Raw genomic sequence first — 19,268 nt, 5'->3', positions numbered from 1 at the left:
TATAATGTGGACATTTAACCAACATTATTCTTACAATGTGGACGTCAAACCAACATTGCTCCCAAGGCACGGTTCACCATAAATGTCATTACATAACCCATGGTGGAATCACACAATGCAATAGACCTTGTATACATCCCATTGGGCCTCAACCCATGGGCCTCAAATACATCAAATGGGTCTTAACTCACGGGCCCTAATACATCACAATGGGCCTTAACCCAATGGGCTCCAAATACAGCACAATGAGCCTCAACCCACGAGCCCTTATACATCACAATGAGCCTCAACCCATGGGCCCTAATACCTCACAATGGGCCTCGACCCATGGGCCCCAAATACATCACAATGGGCCTCAACACATCACAATGGGCCTCAATACACAGGCCTCAAATACATAACAAGTGGGCCTTGCACCTGGGCCTCAAAACACATAACAGGTGGGCCCCGCTCATGGGTCAAAGATACATCCTAATGAGTCACATGTATATTAAAGTGGGCCTCTTGATTAGGCCACGGAATATATCAAAGTGGGCCTAACGGATGGACCACAAAGTACATCAAGGTGGGCCTCAACAATGGCTATAAATATGACAAGATGAGCCTAATCACTTGGGCCTTATATATACACCAAGGTGGGCCTCAACGAATGGCCACAAATAAATTAAAAAGGGCCTCATACATATACCAAGGTGGGCCTCAATGGGCGGCCACAAATAAATCAATATGGGCCCCATACATATACTAAGGTGGGGTCCACTTGAACCATAGATTTGTCTGATTTTTAGTCTCAAGCCTATAATACAAGCTTGCCAAATGGTGGATGGTTTGGATGTAACCCATGCATCATGGTGGGGGTCCACATGAACTATGGACCTGACTCATTCTTTAGCTCATGTCATAAGATGAGCTTTTAAAATGGATGGACGGATTGGATGCAACACATGCATCATGGGTCCCACCGTCGAGGTGTGGAGTGGACGATGTGGCTAGAACACATACACCATGGGTCCCACCATCCTGGTATGTACAGTGTGGCTAGAACACATACACCATGGGGTACCATGTTGGGCCCACCATAATGTTTATATGTCATCCAATCTGTTCATACGGTCATATAGGTCGGGATGAAAGGAAAAAATTAATTTCATGTTGGCCCAAATTTTCTGGACCACAAAAGGGTCACAATGGTAGACGTTTAATTAGCAATGTTTCTTTGATGTGGGCCCACTAGATAAATGGCTGGATGGCATGAATAGGACACTTACATCACGGTGGGTTCCACCGTCCACAACAGTGGACGGTGTGAGTAAAACACATACATTACTGTGGGCTCCACCGTCCACTGGACATTGGGAATAAAATACATATATCATTGTGGGTCCTACGTGGGGCCCACCATAATGTTTATAAGCCATCCAATCCATTCATAAGGTCACGCAGACCTGAATGAAGAGTAAAAACAAATTTCATATTGATTAAAAACTTCTGTGTTGACCCAAAAGGGTTCCAATGGTAGACGTTAAATCTCTACTGTTTCCTGTGATGTGGGCCACCTGAGCTTCAAATCGGGCCGATTTTTTAGAGGGGGCCCACCGCAGGAGGTGGCCCACCAAATGAATGGTGTGGATATATAACATACATCATGGTGGGGCCCACGGCTGGGGCCGTGGTCCCTGCCTCCAGTGTCCACGGCAACAGGACGCTGCCTCTGTCAGCAGCAGCAGCAGATGCTGCTGCTATTACATGTATTTTATTTTTTTTTGAAAAAAATGAAATTTTGAGGATTTTCACATGTGGGGCCGGCGTCAGGTGAATCCACCCCAGCCATTGCATTCCATGGCTCAAGACAAGCCAAACAAGTTCAATATCGAATATATTTCGGCGTGTAACGAAAATTAAAGTGAATTTAAACGGTGAGAATCACTATTTTGAAAGGTATGGCCCGCCAGAAGCTTAGATCAGCTTCATCTTTCGGCTCAACACCTAAAATGATTTGGAAAATGGAATGGACGGTGTGGATTAGTCCCATACATCAAGGTGGGGCCTACATGGACCACCCTCTCCAAGGCTTGAGAACCAAGCTAATATTTTTGTTTTCCTACTCCACGTCCAGACGCTGGACGTTTTTAGGCATGCAAATATATTTAGGGTGGGTTTTGCTTAGGTGGGCCATCACATGGCTGGGTGGTGTGGAACATACACATACATAAAGTGAGCCTCACCTACCAATGACTTAGATCCAATACATGCTTCGTGGTGGGGTCCATCCAAGTGGGCCACACGGCCACATCATCACATACAATAGAAAGAAAAAAGGAGAGAGAGAGAGAGAGAGAGAGAGAGAGAGAGAGAGAGAGAACATGTGTGATGGAGGGCTCCGCCACTATGAGCCCTCCCTTGCATTCAATCATACATCAAGTGAGTCCCAATACATGTGGGCCCACCAAATCAAGGATCAACGGTGGAGATCCCTTCTCCACTCAAAATGGACGGTCTAGATGACCTCTTTTCATGCAAGGAAAATAAACATCATGATGGGGTCCATGGAGAATGGCCCCATCATGGAATGATCATGAGCATCAAGCTGGGTCATCGGCCACACCTAGGGTCCAAAATGAGATCCATACCATTAATCGGTAGGCCTCACTTAGCCCTTCATCAAAAAAATGAAATCCAAGCCTATAGAAGCCCCCACCGTTTGATCTTCTCGGTCCGTTGGAAAGCCGACCTCCTTGTGCTTCACTTTGATGGAGAGGATGAGAAATGAAGGGCTAGGATGATGGATGTTTGGGATAGAAAGGTGGGCCACACAACTCACTTTTCTCTCATGGAAGAGCTTGGACGTGAGCTCATTTTAGTTGCTTAGAATTTGTGAAGAGAAAGAGAGAGAGAGGGTGGTTGAAAGAGAAGTGATGGGAGATGGGTGATGGATGTGAGTGATGGGTAAGGTGATGGATTGGTTGACTTTTGGGTTTGCTTGACTTGTGGAGAAAGAAAGCATAGGTTGCTTTGTACTTGACATGAGGTGATTGATGGGATTGATTTGACATGCTGTAGAGATTCTCTTGGGATTGCAAACGCGTGGCGTTTCTTCAAAATAAACGCCGACCCACATCTTCCTGCCAGGGTATCAGATCGATGCATAAGATGCGGCGTTAGAACCGCGGCGATGGTGCCGTCGCAATGGTACAAGTCTCAAGTCGAGCTGACTTTGATATAGGGGACACGACTCAAGATCACGCGCAATGTTAAGGGTCAAATATTGCATATCAGACCCATTTATTGCATGGATTTACAAGCATGATATCGTTTAATAGCCTGATTTAATTGTATTTGTGATGCAGGGCGTCTTCATGAGCTTGGACTGGGAAAGGACACTAAAAAGCATGGATTTAACGTTCGGAATGCACCAAGGCAAGGGACGGACCCTAGGAGACCAAGATCGATGGATGTACATGCTAGGGATCCAAGAAAATTGAGGAACTGAAGCTCAAGTGGCCTGAAAAGTGTCCAGAATGCAAGATCATAGGGTTCCCACCATCCGATCAGTTCGAAACTCCATATATGGCTTAAAGACCACAAATTAACCGTACATGATGGATTTCAACCCTCAGATCCCTCCGGAAGTGGCCCAATGGACAGATCAGCCCCTTTAATCATTATGTGGGGCCCGCCTGATATCTGGATATACTTCAAAATTGGTATGGACGGTTTATAGGATATGACAGAATGGATGGACGGAACGGATTTCATAAATATATCAAAATGGACCCTATGCTGCAGTGCGTGTACACCGTATACTTGAAGACGCGCGGTGCACTGAACCAACACAAGCTCCCGCACGCAACAGAGAAGGCTCTGTTTCATGAACCGATCGCTCTGAGCTTGTAGTGGGCCACCATCCGAGGTTTTCAGGTCAATCTGGACCGTTCAGTAGACCCTAACAGTGCAGCTAACGTGGACCTAGGAGAGAAAATTTCAGAAGGCAGTATAGATTAGAAATCAACCGTTCAAACACAGGACGAACGGTGAAAGGAGAAATCCAGTGGGCCGCGCGGAATCTAATCTACAATCCATTTTTTCTAACCTGTTTTTCGCCAGGAATCAAATGGACGGAGTGGATTTCTCATCTGAGGCTGATCGAGGACCCTGCTATGATCCAGCGGAACTCATAGGCGGTCCCTGTTTCGCGGACGTCCGGGAAACCCGGCCGCTGTGGGCCCTTCTGCGCTTCTGATCAACATCAGGTCGATGATCCAGACCATCCAGACTTATGCTGACAAGGTGTTGATCCTGTCCAAGAAGTTCGAATGGATCAGATAGCCGAAACAGATCGGCTATTGCGCCAAACGCGGGTTGATAGCCGGTCTTCCGCCTGTTGCTGCGAAACTTGTTTTATTCCGACTCCAACACAGCCTCTGGTGCGGAAGGCTTCCGCATGGAGGACGGAAAGTGGGCTCGGACGAGAGTACTATAAAAAAGAGTAGGGAGGCATGGAGAAAAGAAGAAAAGGAGGGGAGAGAAGCAGTTACGGTTTGGTCGACGGCTGGAGAGAGAAGGAGGGAAGCAGGGACTGCTGCTGCTGCTGCTCGCTCCTGTTTTTGGCTTTTGAAAAAGAAAAGAAAAACGTGAAGGAGGGAGCGCTTGGAACATTCAAGGGGGAAAGACTGAGAGGACAGCAGGAAGGAGGAAACACGAGAAGACGTTTTGGAGAGAGAAGTTTTTTCTTCTTCTTCCTTTACTCTATTTCCTTGCTTTGTTTTTTTCCTTCTTCTCCTTCTTCTTCTTCTTCTCCTTCTTCTTCTTTTTCTCTTAATTAGAATTTAGCCCGCATCATGACGGGCTAAACCTCTTAGCTGGGGCTAAGAGGTGAAGCTTGTAGTGAGATGGGAGACTCTAATTGCTGGGTTAACTATTTAATCGTGAATTGAACTTGATTATGGTTTAATTATTAAGGGAATGGTTGTAGTTTTTAATGGTCTATTGTGACTGAAATTACAATGGGTCTGTGATAGCTTTGAGCATGTTCCTTTTCTCCTTTTCATGTTTATGAAGTCAGGAAGCCCTATTGTTCACCATCGTCTCATGGGCATGGTCGGATGACGGTACTTTGCCTAACTTTCATGGCATGTTGATTGATTGGTGATTAGATTAATTCTGTTGTTTGCTTTGTCACCTGGGCAAGGTTTGGTGATGGAATCCATTCTAATTCATACACCTTTCATCTCTTGAAAACCAGATCAAGTAAGTTCAGTTTGATCTCCATGATTCCTGATGCAGGCAAAAGATCTCCCTGATCTCTACGAGTGGATCCTCTGAATCCCTAGTTTTCCTTCCTCTGAATTCCTTGAAGTTTTAGATAATTATTCCACAATTATTCCTTAAAATTCTATTTGGTTAGATCACATCTTAGTCTAGTTCTAACTCTACTTGGCTTCAGATAACGTACAGGTATTAGTCCCTGTGGATTCGACCTCGGTCTTACCGAGTTTATTACTACATCACAACCCTATACTTGGGGAGTGAACACGCAACTATTGTCTACGCATTGTAGGTCGTAGGAATTCGACCGGGAGGACCGCGGAAGCCTACGGAATAGTATGAGCTAGGATACGGGTCTTACACTTTGGCTCCGGATTCGGTGATCGGGAATTTTGTGAGCCCGATTTCTGTTGACCCAAAAGGGTTCCAATGGCAGACGTTAAATCTCTACTGTTTCCTGTGATGTGGGCCACCTAAGCTTCAGATCGGGCCGGTTTTTTGGAGGGGGCCCACCGCAGGAGGTGGCCCACCAAATGAATGGTGTGGATATATAACATACATCATGGTGGGGCCCACGGCTGGGGCCATGGTCCCTGCCTCCAGCGTCCACGGCAGCAGGACGCTGCCTCTGTCAGCAGCAGCAGCAGACGTTGCGGCTATTACATGTATTTTATTTTTTTTGAAAAAAATGAAATTTTGAGGATTTTCACATGTGGGGCCGGCGTCAAGTGAATCCACCCCAGCCATTGCATTCCATGGCTCAAGACAAGCCAAACAAGTCCAATATCGAATATATTTTGGTGCGTAGCAAAAATTAAAGTGAATTTAAATGGTGAGAATCACTATTTTGAAAGGTATGGCCCGCCAGAAGCTTAGATCAGCTTCATCTTTCGGCTCAACACCTAAAATGATTTGGGAAATGGAATGGACGGTGTGGATTAGTCCCATACATCAAGGTGGGGCCTACATGGACCACCCTCTCCAAGGCTTGAGAACCAAGCTAATATTTTTGTTTTCCCACTCCACGTCCAGACACTGGACGTTTTTGGGCATGCAAATATATTTAGGGTGGGCCCTGCTTAGGTGGGTCATCACATGGCTGGGTGGTGTGGAACATACATATACATAAAGTGAGCCTCACCTACCAATGACTTAGATCCAATACATGCTTCGTGGTGGGGTCCATCCAAGTGGGCCACACGGCCACATCATCGCATACAATAGAAAGAAAAAAGGAGAGAGAGAGAGAGAGAGAGAGAGAGAGAGAGAGAGAGAGAGAGAGAGAGAGAGACGGAACATGTGTGATGGAGGGCTCTGCCACTATGCGCCCTCCCTTGCATGCAATCATACATCAAGTGAGTTTTAATACATGTAGGCCTACCAAATCAAGGATCAACGGTGGAGATCCCTTCTCCACCCAAAATGAATGGTCTAAATGACCTCTTTTCATACAAGGAAAATAAACATCATGATGGGGTCCATGAAGAATGGCCCCATCATGGAATGATCATGAGCATCAAGGTGGGCCATCGGCCACACTTAGGGTCCAAAATGAGATCCATACCATTTATCGGTAGGCCTCACTTGGCCTTTCATCAAAAAAATGAAATCTAAGCCTATAGAAGCACCCACCATTTGATCTTCTCGGTCCGTTGGAAATCCGACCTCCTTGTGCTTCACTTTGATGGAGAGGATGAGAAATGAAGGGCTAAGATGATGGATTTTTAGGATAGAAAGGTGGGCCACACAACTCACTTTTCTCTCATGGAAGAGCTTGGACGTGAGCTCATTTTGGTTGCTTAGAATTTGTGAAGAGAAAGAGAGAGAGAGGGTGGTTGAAAGAGAAGTGATGGGAGATGGGTGATGGATGTGAGTGATGGGTAAGGTGATGGATTGGTTGACTTTTGGGTTTGCTTGACTTATGGAGAAAGAAAGCATAGGTTGCTTTGTACTTGACATGAGGTGATTGATGGGATTGATTTGACATGTTGTAGAGATTCTCTTGAAATTACAAACATGCGGTGTTTCTTTGAAATAAATGTCGACCCGCATCTTCCTGCAAGGGTATCAGATCGGTGCATAAGACACGGCGTTAGAACCGCGGCGATGGTGCGATCGCAATGGTACAAGTCTCAAGTCGAGCTGACTCTGATATACATTGTAGGTCGTAGGAATTCGACCGGGAGGACCGCGGAAGCCTACGGAATAGTATGAGCTAGGATACGGGTCTTACACTTTGGCTCCGGATTCGGTGATCGGGAATTTTGTGAGCCCGATTTCTGAGTTTGGGGCGTGACATTTATTGTCATCTTCAACTGGTTTATTGATCACTGTTAGATCATCATAGCTGGATTTGAACTTGCTAAGGTACTTAATGAAGGAGTTCCCTTTCTTGCGAAGTTGGAGTAGTTGTGTCAACAAGAACTCATGAGATTATGAATGCTACTTTTTCTAAGCATCTCCAAGCATTGGATGCAGTTTCAAGTCCCATCACAAGATGAAGGGTCTCATCGGACAAATAACTCATGTTCCAAGCCTTAACGTTGTGATCATACTTTCTCCAAGGTATAATCTAGATGTAGATATAATACATACACCACTGTAGGGCCCATGTAACTTTGATCTCCTTTGAACTGTTCGTACAACTCAGAGCTCGAGGAGCGTCAGTCCTCGTCTTCGCATGACACGTACCTAGAGCAGCTATATAGCTAGTGTTAGCTACAGACAGCAACAACAGTACTTATGGGAATTACAAAGCTTCTTCGGGAAGCTATACAGCTGGTGTAAAGCTTCTTCAAGAAGCTATATAGCTGGTGTGAGCTATAGTACGTTTTTATCCTACTGAGTAAACTATGTGGGGCCCGTCCTGAATTTTTTTGGTTTATCCACACCGTCCATCAGTTTTTCTAGATCATTTTAGGGGTTGATACTAAATTTTAAGTATATCCAATAATCAAGTAGATCGCACCATAGGAAACAGTGAGAATAATGATTTCCACACCGTTGAAAAAAATAAAAGATCTGAACCTTGCCCAATCCGATCCGACTTGGTTTTCCTGACCGAGTCGGACTCGGATCAGTTCAGGCCACTAGGAATTCGGATCGGTTCGAGTTAGCTGGCCCGGACTCGGTCCCGGATAGGATCGAGTTCGGGTTAGGCCCTGCAAATTTCAAACCGAGTCGAGTTGGACCCAATCCAATTCGACTCGGTCCGATGCCCAGTTCTAGCACTAACAATCAGTGACATCAGTAGTCAGTAACCAATCTGTGTTCCCATTGATGGCTTCATAGTTATGTCACTATTGAAGTGATATCACTAAGTTCTAAGGGTCCCACCATGATATATGTGTTGTATCCACACTGCCCATCCATTTGGAGAGATCGATTTAGAGCATGAGCCAAAGAATGAGGCATATTCAAAGCTCAAATGGACCCCACCATAGAAAACAATGGAAACTATAAGTCACTCAAAGTTGTACACATATCAGTTAGTCAATGCAGTGTAAATTGTCATCAACCCAACTAAATTGTGAAAGTCAGTCATTGTCACATACTTAAACTTTAATCAACCTGACAAAATCGTGGAAGTTACTCCACATCCCTAAAATCACATTCCTCGAACAATCCTAACCTCTGCTTTGTGGACACCAGTGATATTCTGATATTAACAGCTGAATAAATATCCACCAATCCTATAACTTGGACGGTTTAATTTGGACTTAGGACATCTAACTTTATGTTTTCTTCCACAAGTTTCTCTTTCTTTTCTAGGACATCTAACTTTTTGTTTTCTTCCACAAGATTCTCTTTCTTTTCCTTGGTCAGGAAAAACTGCTTTCCTTGGCCTGTTTTTCACGACACCGACATTTACCTGCAACTAAGAAGGCAGTTTTGACAATGATACGCCAAGCCTTATTAGGGCTACTTACTTTATTATGGATAGGGAGTTTATTTGTCGTTTCGTTCAAGGGAAATTGCTTACATCAAATTGCGTGACGAATGGCCTTGTTTTGAAATTCAAGGGTCAGATGGCTTAATATATCGATGGAGATTATACTAGACGGCCGAGATGCATAGATTGCGGGTCATTATATGATGATGTGTAAGGTAAGTCACGTGTGTTTTCACACATGTGTAAACAGATTTAGACTTCCACTGTAACACCTGTGTACTGAAAGATACAGGACGTTACATCCTAAGTCTCTAAACCAACGAGTTCTAAAGTCACCTTCCTTGATATTAACACTCTAATGAGTATTCTAACATCACCTTGAAGATGTTCTTGAACTCCATTTTTTTAGAGTTTAGATCCAACATTTATATGTATACCCTTGTCTAAATCTTCTAGAAGACCCATTTATGTGAATCGCCTAGGAATTACAACTTCTCATTAATTGTAAAAGATTCTACTAACTTCGCATCACCTTAGTCACCTCAAAGGAGCAACACATGCAAGATGATTGATTTTGGAGCGGAAGCATTAGCAATGCATCGGTATCATGATCGGGGGAGTAAATGAGAGCTGATTGAAGCACGAACGATCATTATTAAGCAATCCAAGATGATGCTAAAAAAATGGGCTCAATCTAATAAGTTGTCATTTGTAAGAGTTCATGTACACTCATTCCTTAGAATATATATTTGTGGCCAAAACTTGTATCTGCTATATCTATTTACTATGACTGTGAAGTGGCTATTGCCAGAGCCAAGAGTAAGATATATAAGAGTAAAAGTAGACACATTAGCCTTAAATTATGCCTTTAACCACATATGCACGTGCGTTGAGCTGTGTCGAGCCGTAGTCGTGTAATGTGCGTGTGCCATGCCAAGCGGGGATTGGATCTAGGTGCAGACTTATAGTATACTTGCCTTAACGGTTTTGTTCCACTAGTATACTTATACCTTTGTTTTTGCATGCAATTTCAAAACTAAAGATGTGTCTCTTCAGATGGTCGTACCAGTTGGGTTTAAACTCGATGGATTTAACCAATTTGAAATAGTGCTTTAAGCACTTAATCATGGTATATAAATAGACCTACTATAATCTAATTTTAATCATTCAAAACAAATCAATTTCTCTCTGAATCTTCAAATTGAATGTTTTTGTAAACTGAATTTGCAACTGAGTTTTTGGTTTAATTTTTACACGCTGGTTCAAGCCCTTATACAATTAATGCACCATTGAGACCACGTCATAATCATTGTATCTTAGAGGCTAATTGTCCAAGGTTCTTACTGTACTTGGGATGTGGTCCAAGGATGGTAGGTTTCATTTCAAGACAAGTAACTCAGTCATGCCTCCTCTCTACACAATAAGTTCTTCTTACTTCATTTAATTTTTATTTTATATTCTATTTTCGAATATCTACTCTTTTCAACACCTATTTTCCAACACATGCCGCTTATAATGTATGACCCGAAGCCTTAAAATATTCCAAGACACCGTCTTCGTATGGAGAATATGCCGGTCCCCACCGTAGCTTATAGAAGAGGGTTGACTGATGGGCGTTTTTGGCATCCAATGGGAGACTAAGACTGACTGATGGGCGTTTTTGGCATCCAATGGAAGACTAAGACTCACCAAATCCCAGTTGTTCTTGAGAGTAACAACTAAACGTGGAAGCGGATTGGCTGATGTACCACACACCAGCTATATAGCTGGTGTATCGATGTCAGCAAGTTCTGTGGGTCAAATCATGAGGTATGTGTTATATCCAAACCGTCCATCCATTTGGCAAGCTTGTCTAAAGGCTTGAGCCAAAAAATAAGACAGATCGAAATGTCAAGTGGACCACACTACCAAAAATAGTAGGGGATTGAATGTCTACCATTGAAACCGTTTTGGGGGTCACAAAAGTTTTGGATCAATATGAAATTTGTTTTTCCTCTTCATCCATATATTTTTAACCTTATTAATAGATTGGATAGAAAGTAAATGTTATGGTGGGCCCTGCAAATTTTTTAACGGTGAAAATCATTATCCTTGCTGCTATTTTTGGTGTGGTTCACTTGAGTTTTGGATATGATTCATTTTTTGTTTAATGCACTAAAATGATCTCAAAAAATGGATGAACGATATGGATATAATAAATACATCATTGTGGGGCCATGTAACTTTGATCTCATTTGAACCATTCGTGTCGACACGTATCTACACCAGCTATATAGCTAGCGGTGTACACGAACCGAGCTAGCTCAGTCAGCTCGCTCGACTCGACTCGACTCGAAAAAGATCGATCCGACTCTGTTCGAAGCTGAGTTCGAGTCGAGTCAAGTTGATTTTTTGAGCACGAAATTGAGTTTGAGCCGAGTTCAAGCAACCCCAGCTCGACGCGACTCAGATCAAATTCAGCTCGAATCCACCTCGAATCGAACTTGGATCAAACCAGTTCGGTGAGTCGGTTACTTTGCCATTGATGTTGCTCAAAAAACTGTTTGATAAAATGACTCATGAAAATGTGGGTGGTGGCAAGGAAGGTATGTATATAAAACAAATATTCTTTTTCTTTTTGTTTTTCTTGGTTTTTATGTTGCTTAGAAGGTGTTTGATAAAATACTTGTAAAACCATTGCATCTTTTTGTAAAATAGTGAGATTTTGAAGTTGCAGTTTAGGTGTTTGTGGAAATGCCTCGATGGCGAACTCAGCCCAATCTTGGCTCGAACTTGGCCTGACGAGCTGATTGAACCGAGCCAAGTTGGCCTGTCAGGCTCAAGGATTGAGCCGAGCTGAGGTCAGCCAGTGGCCGAGCCAAGTCGAGCTGAGGCGAACTCAACTTCGTTCGACTCTCGATGTACAGTCCTATATATAGCTGGTGTGTGGTACACCAGCCAATCCGCTTCCCTAACAGTGATATAACTAGTGGGGCCCACAAGTTGAATGGTCCTAATCCATGTTTAGGAATTGTTCATAAATGATACATGACCGTTCATTTATCACAGGGTTGTTTTTTAATGGCTAATATCGCGCGTCAAAGTAATTCTTGCGTGGAATATGGAATTAGAGATTAGCTCATGAAGTCAATAGTCGAGATCCTTGATAAGCTGCTTATGTCATGACGTAGATATCTGCCCACGACGGTTGCAACACGGAAGCAGATTGCCTCTGGATGCGGATTAGCTACTGATGGGTTCAGTAGCGTTTCTTGCCACTGAAGTGATGTCACCAAGATCCGTAAGCCCACCATGATGTATGTGTTGTATCCACACCGTTGGAAAGATCATTTTGAGGCATGAGCGATAAGAGTTAGACGGATTCAAAGCTCAAGTGGACCCTACCACAGAAAACAGTTGGGATTGAATGCCTATCATTAAAAATATTTTGAGGGCCACAGAAGTCTTCGATCAAGCTGATATTTGTGTTTCCCTTCTTATATGTCTATGTGAGCTTATTAACAGATTGGATCTCAAATAAACATCATGGTGGGGCCTAGGAAGGTTTCAACGGTGGGGTCATTGTCCCACTATTTTCTACGGTGAGATTCACTTGATCTTTGGATATGACTCATTCTTTGGCTAATGCTTTAAAATAATCTCTCTAAATGGATGAAGGGTATAGATACAACACATACATCATAGTGGCGTCCACCGAACTTACTGACCTCACTTCTCAGCAGCCAGATAGGCTACTGAGGCCGTCGGTAGCTAGTCAGCATCTAATCCAGGTTGAATGCCTCTGCCTCCGACTGGAAGCATTAAATGCTTAATGCGTCCAGCAGGGGCTTTGTGGGGCCCACCGTGATGTATGGATTTTATCCTCACCTTTCATTCATTTTTTTCAAATCATTCTAAGTATGAGCCTAAAAATTAGGCACGTCTAATGCCAAGTGGACCGCACCACATGAAGCAAAGGCGATAATGAAACTCACCGTTGAAACCTTCCCAGGGGCCACCAAGAGGTTTATTTGCCATCCAACCTGTTCATAAGTTCATATAAACCTAAGGGAAAACCCAAATATCAGATTGATCCAAAACTTATACTGCTCACAAAAAGTTTTTAATAGTGGGAGTTCAATCCCCACCGTATGGTCCATTTGAGATTTGGATTTGCATCATTTCTGGGTTCATATGCCAAGATGATTTAGAAAAATTGATGAACGGTATAGATAAAACCCATACATCATGGTGGGCCCCACAGAGTCATGGCTAGACAGATTATGGTCCTGGCAAGGTCCGGATGCAATCTGCTTCCTTGCTACACAGTGGACGATGGGGATTAGCCACCGACTACTTCAGTAGCTATTTCACCACTGAAGTGACATTATCAGTGAGCCCAACCATGATGTATGTGTTATATCCGTACTGTCCATCCATTTAGTGAGATCATTTTAGGGCATGAGCCTAAAAATTATACAGGTCCAAAGCTCAAGTGGACTCCATCATCCCAGAAAACAAAGGAGATGGAGTGACGCCCAGAGTCCTTAGACCTGTTATGTTTATTTGATATCCAACGTCTTTGTAAGTTTTAGGTTCACAAAATATGGAATAAGGGAAAACATAAATATTAGCTTGATAGAAAGTTTATATGGCTCTTAAGAAGTTCTTAATGGTAGGCATTCAATCCGCATTATGTGATGGGTTCCTCTTGAGCTTTGGATATGCATCATTTTTGGGCTCATATTCTAAAATGATCTTTCCAAATGGGTGGACGATGTGGATACAATACATACATTATGGTGGGATATAGAGAATTTGGAAAGTTCATTAGAGCGGTTAATCACAAGAAAGATGTCGTGAATGTCTTTGGTTTGGAGTGTGAGATGAGGGATATGATTGGGGAATCATATATGCTCTACTTGCATGGAAATAAAAAATAAAAAAAATCATTTAAATGCTCAAATATCAAATGTTATATATAAATAAATTGAATTCCAACAGTAAAAAGAGCAGAAAACGACACCATCAATTTGAGTGATCAAGCATTCGATTCGATCAATGGCAATCGATAAGATCGAATTGGCCTTTGATTCAATCGAGAAAATATAGAAATATACAGTTTGGTTACCAGACTATTTTAAGCTACTTCTTCAATCGAATTGATAAGAACCTTCAATTGAATTGAGTCCCATCGACGGACTGTGGTTCTGTTTGAGTTCCACTAGAAGAATGTTGTTAAGTTTATATGTTTTATATCAGCTTAGCACATCTCCAAGACTTAACATGTTTATTAATGGTTTAAAGTTTGGTTTAGATGAGTCAAATGTCTACTTATGAGATGAATCATATAGATGTGAGTTGTTTTGGTACAAAATGTGGTTAGGTATGAGTTTACCAAGGCACATAATGCTTTATATATTATTTCCGGTCATAATATATCAAGTTTACAAGTCTTCTATCTTCAAAGTCTTTCCATAAATGCTTAACTAACTCAAAATACCATAACTTACATCATTAACAAAAACCAAAGCACTAACAATCAGTGACATCAGTAGTCAGTAACCACTCTGTGTTCCCATTGATGGCTTCATAGTTATCTCACTATTGAAGTGATATCACCAAGTTCCAAGGGTCCCACCATGATATGTGTGTTGTATCCACACCACCCGTCCATTTGGAGAGATCGTTTTAGAGCATGAGCCAAAGAATGAGGCATATTCAAAGCTCAAATGGACCCCACCATAGAAAACAATTAAAATTGTAAGTCACTCAAAGTTGTACACATAGCAGTCAGTCAATAAGGCCTAAACTGTCATCAACCCAACTAAATTGTGAAAGTCAGTCATTGTCCCATACTTAAACTTTAATCAACCAGACAAAATTGTGGAAGTTACTCCACATCCCTAAAATCACATTCCTCGAACAATCCTAACCTCTGCTTTGTGGACACCAGTGATATTCTGATATTAACAGCCGAATAAATATCCACCAGTCCTATAACTTGGACAAATTAATTTGGACTTAGGACATCTAACTTCGTGTTTTCTTCCACAAGATTCTCTTTCTTTTCCTTGGTCAGGAAAGGCTGCTTTTCTTGGCCCGTTTTTCACAACACCGACATTTACCGGTGACTAAGAAGGCAGTTTTGACGACGATATCCCGTTGAAGCCTTATTAGGGCTACTTGGAGGAAGGGAAACATAATATCAGCTTGATTTAAAACTTCTGTGGCCTTTAATAAGCTTTCAACGGTGGACGTCCAATCCCCACTATCCCCACTGCTTTTTGTGGTGAGATGCACTTTGAACTTTGGATTTGTTTTATTTTTGAGTCATGTACTAAAATAATATCATAAAATAAATGTACGGTGTGGATATAGAATGTTGATGGCGTGTGTGGCATATGACGCAATCCGCTTCCTTTTGGAGGATGGAAGCATATTGTGTAATGGTTAAACTATGTGGGACCCACCATGAGATACGTATCTTATCCAAACCATTCACCCCTTTCATCAGCTCATATTAAGGCATTAGACCAAAATTAAATCATATCCAAAGCACAAATGGATCACACCACTGAATCAATATGTTTTGAATACCTATAGTTGAAAATTTCTTAGGGGCCATGGAAGTTCTGGCTCAAGCTGATATTTGTATTTTCCCTTCTTCCATGTCAAATAAATATCACTATGACCTTAGAAAGGTTTCAACGGTGAACAACATTATCCTTACTATTTCTTATGGCGTGGTATACTTGATCTTCTGCTGCACTTCGATTTTGAGCTCATGTCCTAAAATGATATGCAAAAACACATAGATGGTGTGGATAAGGAACATACATCCATGGTAGACCTCACAAACTTTTCTAAATATGCAATCCACTTCCAATTATGATATTACTAGTGGGCCCCACAAGAATGGTCCAAATTTCAAGGAATTGTTCATAAATACTTTAAGACCATTTATTTTATAAGTTGTTGATTACATGGCTAGGATCATGAGATTAAGATGATTCTTGTGAAGCATAAGTGGGGCCCACCAGATGGATGTCTATGTTCATGAATTGGATGGTCTTTCACCATCAGCCGTCTATTTATTTGTTTATTATTAATAATAATATTATTATTATTTAGCAATTAAATGGCTAAATATCGGCATGGCAAAGTAATTCTTGAAAGGAATACGGTTTGAGAGATGGGTTCATTAGATCAAAATATGGTCAAGATCCATGATAAGATGCTTTTGTCATTAATGATGGAAATTGTCCACTTTTTCATTGGATGAATGACTGGATTCGTTATTGAGAGTAACAAGGATATCGCTAGTGGGCCCACGTGATGAATGGTCCAAATCCATGTTCACGAAATTGTTCATAAATGGTCTAAGACCATTTTCTAGGCTACTGATCATATGGCCAGGATCATGAGATTAAAACGATTCTTGAGAAACATAGGTGAGCCCCACAAGATTGAAGGTTAGATCCATGAACAGGCTGTATTTCTTTAAATGATCTTGACCGTTCATTTCATTGGCCACTGATCAGATAGTTAGGAACATCATATTGGAGTGACTCTGAAAAGGAAGGGGGAACTACAAGGGGGGCATAGGATATGGATAGTCCATATCCATGAGCGAACCCCTTTTTTAAAAATAAAAATTAATAGATGGCTTGGTGCGAGAGCCGATTGGCTGGTGTACCACACACTACCAATCTGGGTGGTGTGGGTACGATGTCGTGCGAAGAGATGAGCGGTTTCAAAGGAGATCAAAGTTACATGGCTCCAAAATATATTTGTTATATCCACACCGTCCATCCATTGTTCGAGATCATTTTAAAGCATTAACCCAAAAATGATTCATATCCAAAGCTTAAGTGAACTACACTATAAATAGGAGTAGGGATAATGATTCTCACCGTTAAAACATTCATAGGGCTGACCATAATGTTTTGTTTTCCATCTAATTTGTTCATAAGGTCACACACAATGAAGAGGAAAAACAAATATCATATTGATCCAAAACTTATGTGACCTCGAAAGAGTTTCAATGGTAGATGTTTAATCCTCTAATTTTTGCAGTGTAATCTACTTGATCTTTGGATCTGTCTCATTTTTTTTTTTTTTTGGGTCAAGCCTTACTGTGAGAAGAGTTGGGCATCAAGTCAAGTCGGACTAAGTTAGGGCTGACCTGACTCAATCCGATTTTGAAATAGGCTTGAACTGAACTCAACTCAGCTCAGTACCTATTCTAGCATGCCTAAACCGATCTGAATCCGGATATGGCCTAACTAATCCGGACCGAATCCGACCCGGTAAAAAGTATCGAGTCGGTTCGAGTTGGCACCGATTAGGATCCAAAAGAAGTGGATTTGAGGAGCAATCAATGGAGGAAATAGGAAAGGAGGAGAGAGAGAGAGAGAGAGAGAGAGAGAGAGAGAGAGAGGGAGAGAGAGAGAGAGAGGAGGGTGGTTACCGGGATAGGAAGAGAAGGAGGATGATTGACGAAGAGAGAGTTTGGGATCGGGTCGGGATATTTTATTATATATATATATATATATGTATATATATACATATATATGTATATATATATATATATATATATATATATACCAATTAGAAGTTAGGATTGTTCGGAAAATCTGATTTTAGACTCTGACTTAGAGAAAATGGATTAAGAAAGTATTTATGATTTTCGGATTGGGAGAAACCTACTCGGTTTGGACTGAATCACCCATTCGGTTCGGGTCGAGTCGGGTTTGAATGAGTTGGAGGAGTCGAGTTATGTGAGGTGAGTAGTCCCCTGCCCTGCTCTAACTATGAGCTCGCCAAATGGAAGGATGGTTGTGATATAACACATACATCTATGGGACTCACATAACTTGGTGATGCCAGCACACCGGTCAGATTGATGGTGTGGTACACCCGCCAATCCGCTTCCGCTCGGCACATCCATTGTTATTGCTCATTTTCAATCGTGAGGCTGTAGACACCCCTCTAAATCACTAAATACCACCCTTGAACCGATTGACTATACCCTGGTAAAATTACATCTATAACCCTCAATTATCATTGGATGCCATACCAAATTTAGAGATGGAACCTCAAACTCGTCCTGAATCAAGGGATTCCTAACTCCCGGCCCTTCAATTAGAACCATTGATCAACACTCACGAAAATTCACAACCCTATCTATATTCCAATAAAATTGTGCATTTATCCATCAAAAGGAACTTTGAAAGCCAACCAGAAAGGAAACACTAGGCATAGACCCCTTTTCAAAGATAGTAAACAGTTTAGATCACTCAAACCACGGCCATGTATCTTGAAATTAGCACAGAAAAAATGAAGGGAAAGGTGGCAACGTCACTAAATCGAAAACACGATATTAGAATATTGTCTGCCTGTCACGAGCCGACGGTTACCTGACACTTTTTCCACCTACCACAGATAGGGATCTCTTCTTACAAATCTTGCTTGGCAAAAAATTGACAGTGTCCATAGTCAACCTGACACAAGCTAACGGTTTCATTCTATAAATTTGACCCCAACTCTTGACTCAACAACAGGTTGAAGGCCCAAGCAGACTAAGGTTAGGTAAAAAACAAGTCAAGCAAAGGGGCCTCTACCATCTACTATATCCAAAAACTACCACAGTAATGCATGTATCTTGCTCAACTGAGTTAAGTCTGCCTCAGAAGGTCAATTTATTAAAGAAAGCTAACTAGTTTAGGAGTAGGATTAGAATCAGGGTCATCTGACCATCCCTTTTAGATAAAAAAAGAGTATCTGATTTTTCTCTTTCTAGCTCACATGTAAATCAAGCTTAAATGGTAATCCATTGTATATATTCTAGCATACTACTATCATAATCACTATTTTTTTATTCATTCTGTTTCTGCGCATTTCTTTTTATTTATCTGATTCACCTGTCAGGGCATCGCTTGATTCCGCGTAGCCAAGGCAGGACCTATTCTTCTTTCACCTATCTAGTAATCTCGTAGGATTTATGTGAAGCATAGCTAGACATATAATGCTACGACATATTCGAATTCCGTTAAAGGTCATCTATCCTATAGAATAGAGACTGCATGGTGTGCCGGTAGAAGAGAGAACAACCCATTTATCTTCTGTA

At 41.8% G+C, this 19,268-nt stretch overlaps 1 protein-coding gene across 1 annotated transcript in view; it reads right to left on the bottom strand.

The window, feature by feature from the left end:
• Window positions 1-19,268, bottom strand: part of LOC131240430 (G-type lectin S-receptor-like serine/threonine-protein kinase At4g27290) — a 96,441-nt gene that overhangs the window by 64,251 nt on the left and 12,922 nt on the right. The gene's annotated exons all lie outside the window — the stretch shown is intronic.

This window comes from Magnolia sinica, chromosome 1, assembly GCF_029962835.1.
Source record: "Magnolia sinica isolate HGM2019 chromosome 1, MsV1, whole genome shotgun sequence".
Classification (NCBI taxonomy): Eukaryota; Viridiplantae; Streptophyta; class Magnoliopsida; order Magnoliales; family Magnoliaceae; genus Magnolia; species Magnolia sinica.
The sequence above is the reverse complement of the archived record's forward strand: the minus strand, read 5'-3'. Positions and strand labels throughout refer to the sequence as shown.